This window comes from Zingiber officinale, chromosome 5A, assembly GCF_018446385.1.
Source record: "Zingiber officinale cultivar Zhangliang chromosome 5A, Zo_v1.1, whole genome shotgun sequence".
Taxonomy (NCBI): Eukaryota; Viridiplantae; Streptophyta; class Magnoliopsida; order Zingiberales; family Zingiberaceae; genus Zingiber; species Zingiber officinale.
This window is the reverse complement of record NC_055994.1, coordinates 134157361-134173904: the sequence shown is the minus strand read 5'-3', so window position 1 is coordinate 134173904 and position 16544 is coordinate 134157361.

The following is a 16544-nucleotide window of genomic DNA, read 5'->3' as shown; positions in this document are numbered from 1 at the left end:
ATCAAAGCTGAGGGAGCAGTACAATTTGCCGGAGTCATCGTGTTGCGACTGCTGCGTTCATTTCTAGTGAGAATCCTGCACCTTGTGACAGGAATACCGAGAGCTCAAGGCATGCGGCCCGTGGCTTCGACATGACCATCGGTAACCTTATTATTTATTAATTATGAGCAACCCATTAAGTTAGTTAGTTTAATTGCTGAGTTAATTGATACATATAATTAATGGATGCAGGATGACATCTTAACATGGAAAGAAATTAGCAGGCAGGTGGAATGGTCAGAATGACGCGACCACCAACAAAGCAAGATGGGATGATGCGATGAGAATACAATCGACGCAATGCAGTAGCGTAAAGCTTTATAATAATTAATTGGGTGTGTTCTTTAATTTCTATGTTTGTTTTTCTCTATGTAATGTAATGTGTGTTGCAAGGATATGTTACGTGACATATATAAAAATATGTTCACTCTAGAAAATAAATGACATTTAAGATCTGATTGATTTCTGTAGTTCAAATCATCTAATTTTTGAACTTATCATGAGTTAGAATGGCAGCTATCCAACTAATCCACATAAACAATAACAAAGATGCTGCTTTATCAAAAACTAAGATGAAAACTTCTCGCAGAACAATTCCAGGAGATATATACCGAAAAGGAAAACAAGAATGAAAAATTAAAGGCTTGTCAACCAGTCAATCTCATCTGCAGTTTCAGAGGGCAGAGATTTCTACTTCTCCGTGGTGTAATTTTGTTGCACGGCGCTAACAGCCTACAGTCGTTCCTCTGTAAAAAGTGGCTCCCTTATAACTTTCTTCGGTTCACATAATCCTCGACCATTTAAACTAATTCCTTTTTTCATAAAATTGCTCCTTGACTCTCGTTCAAACTCGATGCCCAGTGTGGTCTCTAAGGCTGGTTCTTGTACGGGTTCTTTGAAAACCATGGTAAAGCAACATACCATGGTAAAGAAAACCATGTCGTTAGTTGCATTAATATGAATGATACCAGGCCACAATCTGAAGTAAATAAAAGCTGCGATGGCTAAAACTATTTCCAGATAACATTTCCAATTGCAATCCAGATAATATTTCCAGATAACATTTTCAATTGCAAGAGACGATTATAACCATCAAGCAAACATACAGTATGCTAAAACTATTAGCATTAACAATATTTTGATGCAAATCATTAATTCTCAAGGTGCATAGCAACTCTACCATAGCAACAAACCACATCATGAAACCAATTTAGCTTAAAGTATCATTTTGATTTCAATACAACACTTGCAACTACTCAAAATAAAATTAGTGTTTGAAATTCAACTCATATAACGACTTGAAACAACATGCCTAATCATCATCATTATCATCACTGATCATAAGAGAATCCAACTGATGTTCTAGCTCTTTCAATGCATCTTTCAACTTAATAATTTTTTCACTTTTTGAAAGTTTTCTCTTTAAATTTGAACTTGAACTTCAACTTGAACTTGAAGTTGCACATGATATTTCATTTCGACTTGGTGCAAAGGAAGTTTGTGCAGATTTTTTATCTACGTATGCCTCAAAAGTTTTTTTTTGCCTCCTCTCTACTTTTGAAAGATTTGTGTATAGCGCCCTTAAAGCGAATAACTTGATCAGAAGCTTCTGCCCATGTTTCATAAATTTCCGGTTCACGTCCAACAAAAACAACATATGTTTTTCCCTACATTTAAAACAACATTTAGAATCTTATAAAGACAATATATTAGAACTTAAATGAAATGATTACCATGGATTGGATATAAATAGTCGAAGTTTTGCAAGTTTATTGTAAAATCTAGAACCAAAAGAATATAAGTTATCAAAGAAAAAATATTGAAATCCAAATAAGACATGTCAACGGTAGAGAAATACCATTGTATAACTGATTGGTATAATATTGATGCAACCGATAGACAAAACATAAATTTTCAATTTAACATTTCGCTATTATTAACTAAATTTTATTCATAACACTTCATTTGACTAAGGAACCATATTTATAACACTTCATTTTTGGAAGATAAAAATAAATTAATAAAGATGTTATAATTTGTTCATGTAAATAAACTATAAATATTAGATCTCTAACATGTGACCATTGTATTGTATGTTTTAACTAATCAAATTAAATCAGTATATTGTGACCAAATTATTAATGGTTAAAATATACGCAACAAAAATACTAGTGCCATTAGAAAAATGTAATTATATACAAAGATCCATGTTGATTTTCTTGGAAATACTAGTGGTTATTATAGCTGCAACAAATAAAAGGCAAAGGTACTCCAAGAAAAAACAAGACAAGATGTATGGGACAACAACCTACCTTTCTCAATCTATCATCAAGTTAGAAGATTTTTTAAACAAATAAAGCTTTCGAGATAACAAACTGACCACAAAGATCATTTAGCCTTACATAGAGGTGTCCTCGTATGCGCGAGGCGGTGACGAGCTCGATCTGGAAGTTTCGTGCCCTAGCTTCGCGTCGGAGGTTTGTCGACAGAGATCGCCCTAGCTTCGTGCCCTAGCTCCGCATCGGCGAGGCCGGCGTGCCCTAGCTCTTCGTCCCTTTGGTTGGGCGAAGAGAGCTCGATCTGCTTCGTCGCTGTGAGAGTTGCTGAGCACAGAGAGCGTCGCAAAGCTTCGCGGCCCAGAGTTTGCTGAGCTTAGAGAGAGTCGCCTCGCTACCCTAGCTTCGCTGTGAAGCTTCCCCGTCGAGGGAAGAGGACACCGCACAGGAAGGGAAAGCTTCGCTGTGAGAGGATGCGGCAAGCGTCGAGGGAAGAGGCCGTTGCGAAGCTTCGTGGCGAGGACGGCGTGCCCTAGCTTCTTTCCTTTGGTTTGTCGAAGAGAGTTGTGCGCGACGTTCTGTGAAAAAGCAAAGCCAAGTAAAAGTCAAATAAAAGAAACATCAAACAAATAAAAGAAACAAATAAAGCCACGTAATGGCTAAGGAAAAGCAGGAAATAAGCCACGTCGACTTGGCTTATTTCCCGCTTTTCCTTAGCCATTACGTGGCTTTATTTGTTTCTTTTATTTGTTTGATGTTTCTTTTATTTGACTTTTACTTGGCTTTGCTTTTTCACAGAACGTCGCGCACAACTCTCTTCGACAAACCTAAGGAAAGAAGCTAGGGCACGTCGTCCTCGCCGCGAAGCTGTTCTCTCGGCCGCGAAGCTTCGCGACGAAAAATAAAAGAAACGTCAAACAAATAAAAGAAACAATTAAAGACATGTAATGGCTAAGGAAAAGCAGGAAATAAGCCACGTCGACTTGGCTTTTCTGCAGTCGCGCACAAGTGCGGGAATGAAGTCCCGCAGGATATCACCATTGTATATAATATATATATATATATATAGAGTTTTGATATGCTGGGCGACGCTTTGTGCGTGACTGTGAGCGACGCGCAGATGTGGCACTGCCAGCTCGGTTTTACTACAAATAAAATAATCCATGGAAGTTACTCTCTCCCTTTCTCGCCTTTGTTCAAAATTTCGGCGGCGCTTATTACCAAAAATAAATCTCTCTCACCGCTCTCTCTCTCTCCCTCCCTCTCCCTCCCCGCTCTCTCTCCCTCGATCCCGGTCCCCTCCGGCGTCCGTCCTCCGGGCGACCTGACGCTTCCCCTGAAAGTTCAATATTTTTGGTCTGGCTCGCAGCTCCCCACCCCCCCCCCCCTTCCCTCGATCCCTCCGTCCAAACTCGTCCCTCGCGCTCCCGGCCGGAAAGTTGCTCCGGCGTCTTCAATCGCAGGTCTACTGTGAGATCCTACCACCTCACTCCAATTTAATTTCTTAATCCACACCGTTATTACCTTGTGAAATCGGTATAAAAATAGCTGTAATAATTGTATAAAGATGCACCGCGGCTTTGCTCCCATTTCTAACCGTTGCTTCAACTACTACGACTGCTGAAACCGTGCTTGTAGGATATGACTTGGATTGGTCGTAGTAGAAGGTCGGAAGGACTTATGCTACGACCTGGATGGTCGACGGCTCCAACAACCGCCTGCTCTCCGGTGGACTTTGATTTGCTGCTACAAGGTGTAGCAGCTTCATGGGGAGGAAGCTGCTACAACGTGTAACAGTTAACTGTGCATGAAGCTGCCACATCTTGTAGAAGCTACATTGTCATTTTCTAGCAGAGATTAACATACTCGGTACCCATAGTTTTCATATTGTCTTTATCAACCCGATTCAAAAATTATTTTTAAAAAATTTTTCACTGCTTCAGCGCCTTTCCTGCTACAGATTGATTGGAATTCTCTCTCATTCGCTCCCTCCGTCTCCCTCGTCTTCGTCGAAGGTCGTCCGGCTGACCACTTGGGCCCCTGCCGGGAAAGTGAAAGGTCGGCTGCACCAACCACCTGCTCTTCGGTGGACTTTCATTTGCTGCTACAAGGTGTAGCAGTTTCATGGGGAGGAAGTTGCTACAACGTGTAGCAGTTAACTATGCATGAAGCTGCCACACCTTATAGCAGCTACCTTGTCATTTTCTAGCAGATATTAATGTACTCGGTACCCATAGTTTTCATATTGTCTTTATCAACCCGATTCAAAATTTATTTTTAAAAATTTTTTTCACTGCTTCAGCGCCTTTCCTACTACAGATTGATTAGAATTCTCTCTCCTTCGCTCCCTCCGTCTCCCTCATTTTTGTCGAAGGTCGTCCGACTGACCACTTGGGCCCCTACCGGGAAAGTGAAAAGTCAGCTGCACCAACCGCCTGCTCTCCGGTGGACTTTTATTTGCTACTACAAGGTGTAGCAACTTCATGGGGAGGAAGCTGCTACAACGTGTAGCAGTTAACTGTGCATGAAGCTGCCACACCTTGTAGCAGCTACCTTGTCATTTTCTAGCAGAGATTCATGTACTCGGTACCCATAGTTTTCATATTGTCTTTTTCAACCCGATTCAAAAATTATTTTTAAAAATTTTTTTCACTGCTTCAGCGCCTTTCCTGCTACAGATTGATTGGAATTCTCTCTCCTTCGCTCCCTCTGTCTCCCTCGTCTTCGTTGAAGGTCGTCCGGCTGACCACTTGGGCCCCTGTCGGGAAAGTGAAAGGTCGGCTACACCAACCGCCTGCTCTCCGGTGGACTTTCATTTGCTGCTACAAGGTGTAGCAGCTTCATGGGGAGGAAGCTTCTGCAACGTGTAGCAGTTAACTGTGCATGAAGCTGCCACACCTTGTAGCAGCTACCTTGTCATTTTCTAGCAGACATTAACGTACTCGGCTAATAAGCACTTCACATTGTAGCAGTTACCTCAACATGTAGCTGCCACAACTTGTTGCAGCTAATGCGGTAAATTCCATTTTTAGTAGCAGTATTTTTGTAAAAAGATTAACCCTAAAAATATTTACTGGTCATATCTTTAATTAAAATTTCTTAATAATTGATTTAAAAATATTTCAGATGCTTCAGCGCCTTTGATTTTATTTGCTTTGCTGCGACGCGGTGTAGCAGCTACCTCGGCTAATAACTGCAACACCTTGTAGCAGCTACATCTACATGTAGCTGGCAAAACATGTGCCAGCTAAATTCGTAAGTCCTATTGTTGGTAGCCATGATTTTCTTATTGTACACAGATTATCAACATGAAAAAAAAAGTTTTTAAAATTATCTCCTCTGCCTGAGCTTCTTTGGTTAGTTTTTCAATTATTGTGATAATATATATTTATAATGTTCAAATACATTTTTACCCTCATAGATCAAAGTTTTTAACCCTAAACTCGTCGTGTGACAAATATTTCGAAGGAATTTCTTCGATAGTTGTTCGGTGGCCCACGGAGTCTTCATCAATCAACCTATCTGCTCTGCGACGTTCTTTTTGTCATTCGAAGCTTCGCCTTCATTGTAAGTAATATGTTAGGGTTTATGTTCCGAAGCTTCGGCTACTTGGATATTTTGAATATTTAGGGTTGAGAACCGTCTCCTAGCTGCTAGGGGTTTAATGTTTTTAGGTCGCTCACCAAAGATGGTTTACTTTGAGGGAACAATCAGTTTAAAACAAAAATATATATCTTTCGTGGTGCAGCTCTTGTCGTTGAGCTGCTACAAAATAAAACAACTCGCTTAAACACTACAGTCTCCATTATCTTCTTACAAATGTTGCAGCTACTTGACACTAACTACTACAACGTGTAGAGTACTCATGTTAAGCACAACTAGTCACATTGTTTTATATAGGAGAGATTATAGAACTTGTAATGTATTAGATTATGGTTACTTATAACAGTCTCAGGTTTCATATTATGGTTGATAATATAGAGATTATAGACATGGTAATGTATTAGGGTCTGGTTACTACTTACTAATAACAGTATCGGGGTTTATATTATGGTTTATAATATAGAGATTACACATAAGGGAAGTGAGTAGCATTATGAGCTTATGTTTGTGTTTGACAGAACTAAATGGCGAGCCAGAGAACTGCAGCTTCCCGTGCATATCGCAAGAAAGTGCACTGGAAAAGTAAATACCCTCACTTCAAGGGGTTTATATCATCACTCCACTTAACCGACCGTCAGCTGGAGATGATCAATGGAAGCCCATTTGCTTGGGCATTATCCATGCATGAAATTGCAAATATTCGTAGTCTTATTCAAAATATGTTTGACAATTGGGACGTGCAAGCCAGATGCTTCATCTTTCATAACAAGGAGATTAGCTTCACCAGGAAAGACGTCTCATTAATACTTAGACTTCCAAACCATGGCGCTGAAGTTATTTTGCAACAGCATGCAGCTACCACCCCACTATTTCTACAACACTTCCATAATGTGGAGTGTACACAGAAGGAGCTGGAGAAGAAGATGATAAACCTCAGCAACCAACCTCCCTCTGCTGAAACCGATACTCTGTTTTGTCAATTATTAATATTGTATTTCTTTGTTAGTGTTTTATTTACTACTACTAGCAACATATCTAGATTACCAGTACAATCACTAATAGACTGCGTAGATGATTTTGCCAATTTAGGTAGGTATAATTGGTGTAAGGCTGTAAATGACTATATCAGCCCGCAGCTGGGGGCCATTGGTTCGATGCTTTCATTGAGGGTGAAACCTGAGGGCCTTGCGGTACTGCAAGCTCCCATGCTCAGAGGGTTCGCACATCTCCTTGCTGTAAGTCTCTAAATATAATGATAGTCTCATAAGATAAATCCAAAATGTATCAAATTTTGACAGTTTTTATTGTATTGCAGGTCTGGATGTGTGAACATGCCAGAATAATGGATCCTTACAGACAGCATGCCCTTCCAAGAATATGCAGATGGAAGTGGTCAGGCTCCCGCGTGGAGACAATAAAGTCGAGGATCGCTGAATTACCTCATGCACAAATAATTGTTGATTTGCAACCTTCGGACCTAGAGACACACCTGCTCTCAAACGATCCCCTAGAAGATATTGTTGAGCATATAGATCAACAAATTGCAGAGGCAGTCGATGCTCAGGGTATTCCCCACCAAGTTCCTGTATAGACAGCAGAATGTATGGAAAATCCGTATCGAGGTCCAGAGCCATTTTGTGTAGAATATGTTGAGGAAAAAGAGGCTTGTACAAAATGTCAAGCCTGGGAGGCAGAAAAATCTCGACTGGAGTCTGTGGTTGAGGGCAAGGATCATGTCATTGCCCAGATGGAGCGCATAATAAGTGAGCTAAATCAGGAGAAAATTTTTTTGGCCAGTGATGCAGAAAAATCATTAGCTTCCAAGGATAAAATAATAGATGAGAAGGACAGAAGTATAAAGGTAAAAGAGCAAAATATAGCAGAATAAGAGAGGAAAATCAAAGAGCTTGAAAGTCAGTTGCTTGCCAAGGTTATTCACCCATTACCTGCCACGCGGCCAGTACCCAGGACAAAGACTTGTGCTACAAAGAGAAGGAAACCCCCAACTGGCAAAGAGATTAAGGGATTGCACTTGGCCAAAAGGAGTAAAAGAGTAATTTTTGAAGATGAGCATGAGGTAGAGAAGGCCAAGGGCAAAGGAGAGGCAGTTGGGGAGGCTCCTGTTAAAGTACAAGAAGGCCATGTACCATCTACTGATGTAGCTGCCACATCTTCATCGAATGAAAATTTGTCTACCCTTACCCAACTTAAATCCAAAATACTTAAGGTACGGGTTAGGCTGGTTAAATATGTCTTCTATTACTCTTAATTCACATTTGAATACTCACATTGAAACCTTGCCTATATATTTTGTTTCAACAATCGAAGTCATATTTTAAGAAAAATAAAGATGCTGTTGTGGCAGAGACGTTGTTGAAACTGAGGCAGCTAACGTGAGTTGGAAGTTTCTTGAGTTATATACCATTTGATTGTGAACACAAGATTATTTATCTTGGAAGTGGTTTTGCTTAATTAATAGTGAATCAAACATTTCATTGTGTTTAAGCAAATCTACTCTTGCACCTGATATTAAAGTTTATATAACACATATAATTTAGGCAACTGCTTTAAGTGTAGCAGCTATTGGGAGGGGTGATGTAAACAAAATTAATGTAAAGGTTTTTTTTTATTGTTTTTTGTTGGGTTACAACAAAACCAATATGGTCCAATGGAACTATATCATTAGGTTTGACATCTTTCATGGGTATCTTTGATTGGACTGGCTATAGAGATGGTGATTGCATAAATGCATATTTTGCAGTAATTGCAGAGGAAGCTAAAACTTCCGGCATCCCTTATTGGCCATCTATATTTTGTCCTGTTGGTTTTGATGTAAGGATGACAACAACTACTCCTATCTAGTTTTTATTTTCAATATATGCCTCCAACAATGTTTGTCTACATACACAAGATTTGTTTGCAATGATATCATATGAGGCATTTGACCTAGCAGCAAGCACTGACACCGAAAAACCACTTAGGTATATATTCTGTCCATTAAATAATGCAGATGATCACTGGCACCTACTGATCATAGACCTCCAAGAAGCTCAATATTTGCATTACAACTCACTTGGATCCTCACAACTATACACATCTAAGTTTCGAAAGTTTGTAAGTAACTTCCATGTTGAGTAAATTATATTGTAATGGATGTATGTGTGCATTGGTTACAAACTTCAAACTCGTGCAGGTTGATTTTTTTTAAAATATTGACCCACCTTACTACGAAATGTGGTATCCAGGGCTACATTCCTTAATGTCAAGAAAATTTGAGGTTTCTATGATCCCGGGGCCAACACAAGTTAAATCGTAAGTAGATATGCTTAATCATAAATTTGATACATGTCCAATCCTCTGCTACTAATTATGTTATTGACAGTGTGATATTAACTCTATCTTGCAGGCTAGATTGTGCAATTTTTGTGATGCGATACGCTGAGAGTTTAATGTATCGAAGCCAATAAATTTTGGACAAGATGGAATGAGAGAATTTAGTTTTCATGTTGGTCATAAAATTTTTAATAGCAAACACTGGATTAAAGACAAGGTGGGGGTGTAAAGGTATTGATAATCTGATTGTCAACGCATTGTGAAACTAATTAGAGTCAAAAAATTAGGCTTCGTGGTGTTAATTTATTTGTAATACTGTTGTCAATGCCTTGCGAAGATAATACATTGTATAGCAGCTAAAGATTATGTATATTAAATGTGGCAAAAGACAATTGTATATTTTTCTGATAGGAAGTAGATACTACAACTTGTTGCTGCTAATCGTGAGAAGCTTAAAAAATTTTGAAGATGCTTACCCGTAATAACTGCTACAGATTGTTGCATCTACTAATGAGATGCTGCTGTAATTTTTAGGAGATAACTTTAAAAATGTAGCATGATAAATTATACTAAATTTTTACCACCCCATCAGGTTGCCATTAATACGGTTTATGGAATGGAGGAGAAAAAACTGCTACAATGTTGGTATGTATAATAAGTTGAAAAAAAAATGTGAAATACTTCTACTCAGCAGTTGCTACGATAACGTTTTGGCATGCAATGCACTAGTGGCCGCGCGTGGTGGTAGATACATCATAAATTATAACACTAGCATAACTGCTACACGTTGTAGCAGATAATCCTAGGTAGCTGCTACAAAGTGCAACAACTACAGTTAAGCTATATTGCTATAAGCTGTAGCAGCTAATCCGCACTAACTGCTACTTAGTGTAGCAGCTAATCTTGATAAGCTACTGAAATTTGTATCACTTTACACCTGTTTATTGATAAAAGTATTATTTTATATGACCGACCCCTTCGGTTACAATTAATGTGTAATATGGAAATGAAGGTTCAGCTACAAGTGCAAAACTATGGTTATCCGGTGTCTATAATCATCTTGCAGTAGATGCTACATAATGTAGTATCTACTCAGTACTAGGATAACAAGATATAACACCAATACGATACGTGACTACGTTAAACCTATAAATTAGGTTACGTGAGTAATTATAGGCAAACCCAGCGCATGTTATTGACGAGTCAAAAGGTCGACTCTTTTCGAGGACTTGTTGCACAAAAGCTACTACACCATGTATTGAATTCCTACCTGCAATTAATGTACAAAAGCTGCTACACCATGTCGCAGCTTAAATTGTTTATAACTTATATTTTATTACACCTGGGAAAAGGGGATGATGCAAAGCCAGATAGAAGTAAACAAATACTAGCTGCTACAAAGTGTGGCAGTTGACTGTCGGTAAGTTGCTACAATATGCAGCATCAAATTACAAGAGAATCTTGTTTGTGTTACGTTATTAGCTTTATTTACAATATTAAATTTATTACATGAACAATATCAACTCCTTGTGAATATTACCATATCACAGACCCCGCCCGTTGCTACTTTGGTGTAGCAGCTATAATATTGTAGCTGCTACAACGTGTACCAGATTTACCAATACCATGCTCCTAGTTATTGACAATGATATAGAATAATGAATCCATTTTATTTTACCGATTAAACATATCCCCACATGCCAATGAAATATAATTGGACTAATACATTAATTAGTAGCTGCTACAGATATTCCATAGTAACTGTAAACTCGCTGACGCCATAATGTATTTGTAAATCAAAGAGAATTCCTGAGGGAATGACTGAGGCTCTGTGGTGCACAAACGGAAGATTGTACAAAAGTCAGACCACTCCCTTACAGGCCATAACGCAGGAACGAACGGTGATCCTTTGATAGTGGTCTTCGCAAAACTAAAATTCCTTGCCGGTGGGAGACGTGGGAGAAGTTCGTGGAGTCACGATTCGTAGGGTTACTCCATTATGATTTCCTCAGTGAACTCTAAGGGTCTTCATTGCGAACACAAGAGTGTTGGGCGATGATAGACCGCCTTAGCTTATCCACGTTATTTGGTCAAGGTTGGGAGAAGTTCGTCGTCACAAGAATCATATGGAGCCTCATTACTGCATGAAAGAAACACTTGAATATGTTGCCTAGTTGCAATGAAAGAAAAGAGGACGGTGGTGTCGTGAAAATGGTGTAAATCCAAGTTGAACTACTCATCTTGGAATCAGATGGTCATGTAAGTAGCCTCCCTGCCGGTGTTATATAGAAAATCAGAGTCGCTTTCTATTTGGTATGGGAATAGTTGCCTTGCCATTACGCGGCCACAGCTGTGCTTCTGACAAGCCCGATTTTGTGAGTCTTCATTAGTCAAGATTTATGACAGTTATGAGTTGTCATAGCTTTCATAAAAACATCTATGAGTGGTCATTCCATGGACGTGACAGATGAATGAACCTTAATGTGGTATGTTACAGTTATTTATTTGGTGTGTCTCTATAAATTTATTACTTTCACACAAGCAGCGTCTTTGATTCGCTGTGTCTTTATAATTGTAGTTAAATTAAATGGGGTGTAACAATTTAAGTTTTAAATGTCTTGTGAAGTTGGCTAGTCCAACTTGTAGCACCACATCTACAGCTGATAAAAATATTAATACTAGGTTATTTTTAAATGAAAAAAAATGTGAAAAAAATTTAATCACCCCTAGCTAGTACATTTGTGGTCCTAGTTATTGCAGTAGTTGCTAGATGTTGTAGCAGCTAGATCATAAAGTATACAAATAGAGTCAATGCTAAACGGTGTGGCAGTTAATCCAAATAATCTGCAACCCCATGTAGCAGCTTATCGCCATTAACTGCTACATGTTAAATTGCTATCCTTTTGTTGTGTTATCTGTCCTTGTAGCATAAAATTCTGAACGTTGGCGCAGCTAGATAGTGTGTATGGAACGTATGTCTAATTAATTGTACGATTTAAATATTTTTAGATGCGACCTGTTGCAGGAGTCGTTAGACAATACATGCACGGTAGGAATTCATACCCGAGGGTTCATTAATCCTTGTATTTACTATATGTAAGATAGTCCTATCTTTTTCCAGCTCGTAATGGGGTGTAGTGAGAGTTTCAATGGCCCATTTACTTGAAAAGACGCGTCCGTTTGACTTCTCTATAGGAAGCGGTAGGGTTTGGTAGGGGCTTTTTCCTATAATTACACGATTCACTGGACAGACTCATCCAACTTGCCTTGCATTTGGTCCCCATTACATCTCTTTCATGATCATGTCTATCTTTAGCAGAAAGACGAAACCTACTATGGGTGGGGTTAAAGACCCCCCTTTGGAAGAGGATTCAAGTTGTGCCTCTTCTTCACCAGAAAGATCATCTGTATCACTGGATCCGTATGCTTTCAGGTTTGTATTATTTCATCGTGTTGTTCTTTATATATATCTTTATTTATTTTGAATCTCGATTTTTCCAACATATTCGTGACAGGTATCTCAGTTTATCCATGGAACATCATGTAGTTTGTGGCTATCTTAAGATTCTCACAGAACAACGGGACCAGGCGAGGAAGGAGTTAGAAGCTGCCCTTTTTCGAGAGAAAAAGAACCAGACAGAAATTGTGCATCTATGACGTAAACTATCCCAAGTCAATGGGGCATTAGAGGAGGCCGCAATTCAAAATAATGAGTAAAATATCACTCTTTGTGAAGGTCTGCCTCACAAACTATCCCAAGTCAATGGGGCATTTGGGATGCTGCCTTTCAGCGGGAGAAAAGAGTACAACTGTATATGTCCAAGGAGGACGATACCTATGTCTTTGTAATGTATCATTAGTGACTGCTATAAAGGGAATGAATTACACACTAATGTTTGAATAAACTCTTTGTTAAGATATTGTTTGTCTTATGTTATTATGAAGCGTTCTCCATGATGGCCCTGGGAGGGGTTGGGGGGAGCGTTGGGGGCGAACGTATTCCCTTTTTGCCACCTTGTAAAGAGATGTTCCTGCAATGTGCTGCAGTTACTACGGATTGGCTGCCACATTGTGTGGTAGTTAATTTGAATTAGCTGCTACAACGTGTAGGAACTAATCCTATTTTGTGAGATCCAAGAAGATGTAGTCGTTAATGCTGAAGTAACTAACAAACCTCACTGTCTATTGCATAAATACATTTGTATGCAGACTTATCAAATAGAGTATAGGTGACCTACGACATCTTTCCATTCATCCGTCACATCCATAAATGACCACTCATACCTGTCAGTTATGGGAGGTGTGACAAGCAATACCTGTCATAAACCACGACTAGTGAAAGGAAATCCGAATCTTACTTTTTCAGACCGCCAGTTGGATGTGTGAAGTAGATTGATTTTGCCCCCTCCCGCTTTCATAGCACACCCTTCTTCCGTCGTCTCTCTCACTGTCAAATGACAGTTGTATCCTTATTTTTCCTTTTTGTTTGATTTTATTTAATGTATATTTTTTTAATTTTGAAGATTTTTAATTTATTATTATTTTTTATTTAATTTATTATATAATTTTTTCATCAAAATTTATATATATATTAGTAATTTTTTTTTACTTTTTTATTAGTTTTATGTTTAAATGATTATGTTTATCCAAAGAAATATAATAACCTAACACAACCAAGATTATATAAATTTATATAGGTAATTTAAAGACTGAGGATTTTCAGCTTAGTACCAGTGATGCAGTAGCTGGATTTTCTTCATTGAATGGTCTAAAATGTCTTATTATATGAAGTGTCCTTTGTGAGGATTAAAGTATAGCGCCAACAGAACCAACTACCCTTTATATTCATGGCCACAACAAATATGGTAGCATAAGATTGGAGACAAAACTTAAAATGATATGACATTATGACCTATCAAGTAAATGCTCTACATTGTACCAGTATACCTTTCAATTAGCTGCTACACGTTGTAGCAGCAAAATATCCACACATAACTCGCCTCTACTCCACATTGTAGGATGTTAGGGTCCTAGCTGCTTAAATAGCGTAACGCGTGAAGCATTATTGTGTATTTTTTAATTATTTTTTTTTACCATCTGCAGCATTAACGCGTTCATAAGTTTGAACGTGTTAATGCTACAGTAAATAAAAAAACGCCACGTATCTCTGCATAAGTAAAAAAAAAGGTGCCACGTTGGCGTTAATGCTTAGGCATTAACGCCCGTTGTAGATGCTCTAAAAATTTGTAATCGTAGCATAAATCTTTGAGGGTCTATTGAATGACCACTCATAGCAGGCATTGACCCTAGAATGACCACTCAAAGTAGACCCATCACCCATATGACTATACATAGCTGTCATAATTAATGACCCCTGCCTCATTTTCTTCTAAGTAGCTTTGTCAGTCAGGTTTGTTTGGGCTCGTGCCTGCACCTGATTTCTCTTTATAATTGAGGGTTGCAACGTTCATGAATGTAGCAAAGGGTAATGAGTAGCAATTTCATCGGTTGCCTACATTTTCTCGGCACCACCTCCGTCAATCCATCCATGCCTTCCTATATAAAGCTGGAGGTGCATGAAACTCCCAAATCAGAAAAGGCAAAGCGGTCAACTAGCCTTCTACACTCTAGAGTACAGTTCCATATGTTAAATCCTATTTCCTTAATACAATCATCATCGTCTAGCTCTCATCAACATACGTGGATGATAGGCAGATGGTCATGCAAATTTCTCACTTCTGTCTTAAATCATATGTGCGCAACAAAGTGCTTCTTCATCACCCTGAGGAAACGTCATGGAGCACATTCTTTGTGATTCTCTCCTCCTCGAACTTGGACCATCCACGACCAAGTGATGTGAGGTGTATCAAGCTCCCATTTTGGCCAAGACAAAGCGGTCATGTATCCTTCCACGGTCTAGATTATGGTTCCATACTCGTAAAATTAGTTCCTCATTCCAAACACCATCGTCAAGCCCTGATGCGTGTATGTTGATGAGGTTTGGCTGCTGGAGTACATTAGGGAGAGGATGATGGCCTCGAATAAGTTTTCCCAGCCAGTCACAAAGGATGCGAGGCATGTGGAAAATAATACAATCACTTTACTGGTCACAACACTCTGTACGGTTGATGAAGGGTGTTTCCGAATGGAGATGAATGTGGATGATATTTGGCCTATATGAATATGACGTTGCTGGTATGAGAGCAGTAGGTGTTGTTGGAGGTTTTAAACACTGGTCAATATATGACCACTGATGCAATGGAAATGTAAATGTATTAACATTATTAGTTCTTGTCTTTGTAATAATTCAATGTGTGGGTGCTATACATTGTTATCCAAGTACTAAGTATTTACTATATTATGTAGCAGTTACTACAATATATTGTTAACCACATGATTTTTTTTATTTTATTATTCTCATTTTGTGTCGTAAGTGTATCGTAGAAGCATGAACTGATATATTCAAGTGGACTAATGCATACTTGAACAAGCACGCGACCTCTGGAACTGACGTCCACACTGGAGCAGCTACGTTGTGGCAGACAGAAACATCATTGTAGGAACTTAATTACCCTTCCAATATTAACACCTCCGGGAGGAGTCGGTGATAATAATTTTAACGTACATTAAGGTGTAGCAGTTACTGGTCTGTAACTAAACCAACACAGACCACGTCCGTCTGTATATTTATTGGAGGTGTCAAGGTTTGTAAAAATTTATTTCCAAGCTATATTTCTAAGATGTTAATTGTACGAAATAGTTTGTTCAACCGTTGGCTACTTCAAAGTGTAGCAGCTATTAGGCCGGAACTGCGACATAGTGTCGCATCACCTCTTAACAAGCTACCAGAAGGCAGAAAGTGTAGCAGCTATTGGGTCCATGTTGTAGCAGCTACAACATTATAGCTGCTACACCAATGTAGCAACGGATGGGGCCGGAGAAATGTAAATATACTTAAGGTGATGATATAGCAGTTACGGCTGACAAAAAACTTATAACTTATTGTTGTAGCAGTTACGGTTGTAACAAGTTACAAGTACTGCCAACTAGCTGATGTCATTACTCTGATTTCTGTGAGGTATCTGGGAAAGGCGAAAAACATACTAATTGTTTCCTTGTATATATTATGTAGTAGATGCTACAAAGAGAATCTGAATCGACAGTAACCAATACACGAGTTGCATCTCCATATAGGGGGTAGCTGCTACAATGTCTAGAAACTAATTCGAATTAAATGCTAAAGAAATAAGCAGCTCACGGTCGGTGCCTTCTCTGAAAATGTGTAGCAGCTAA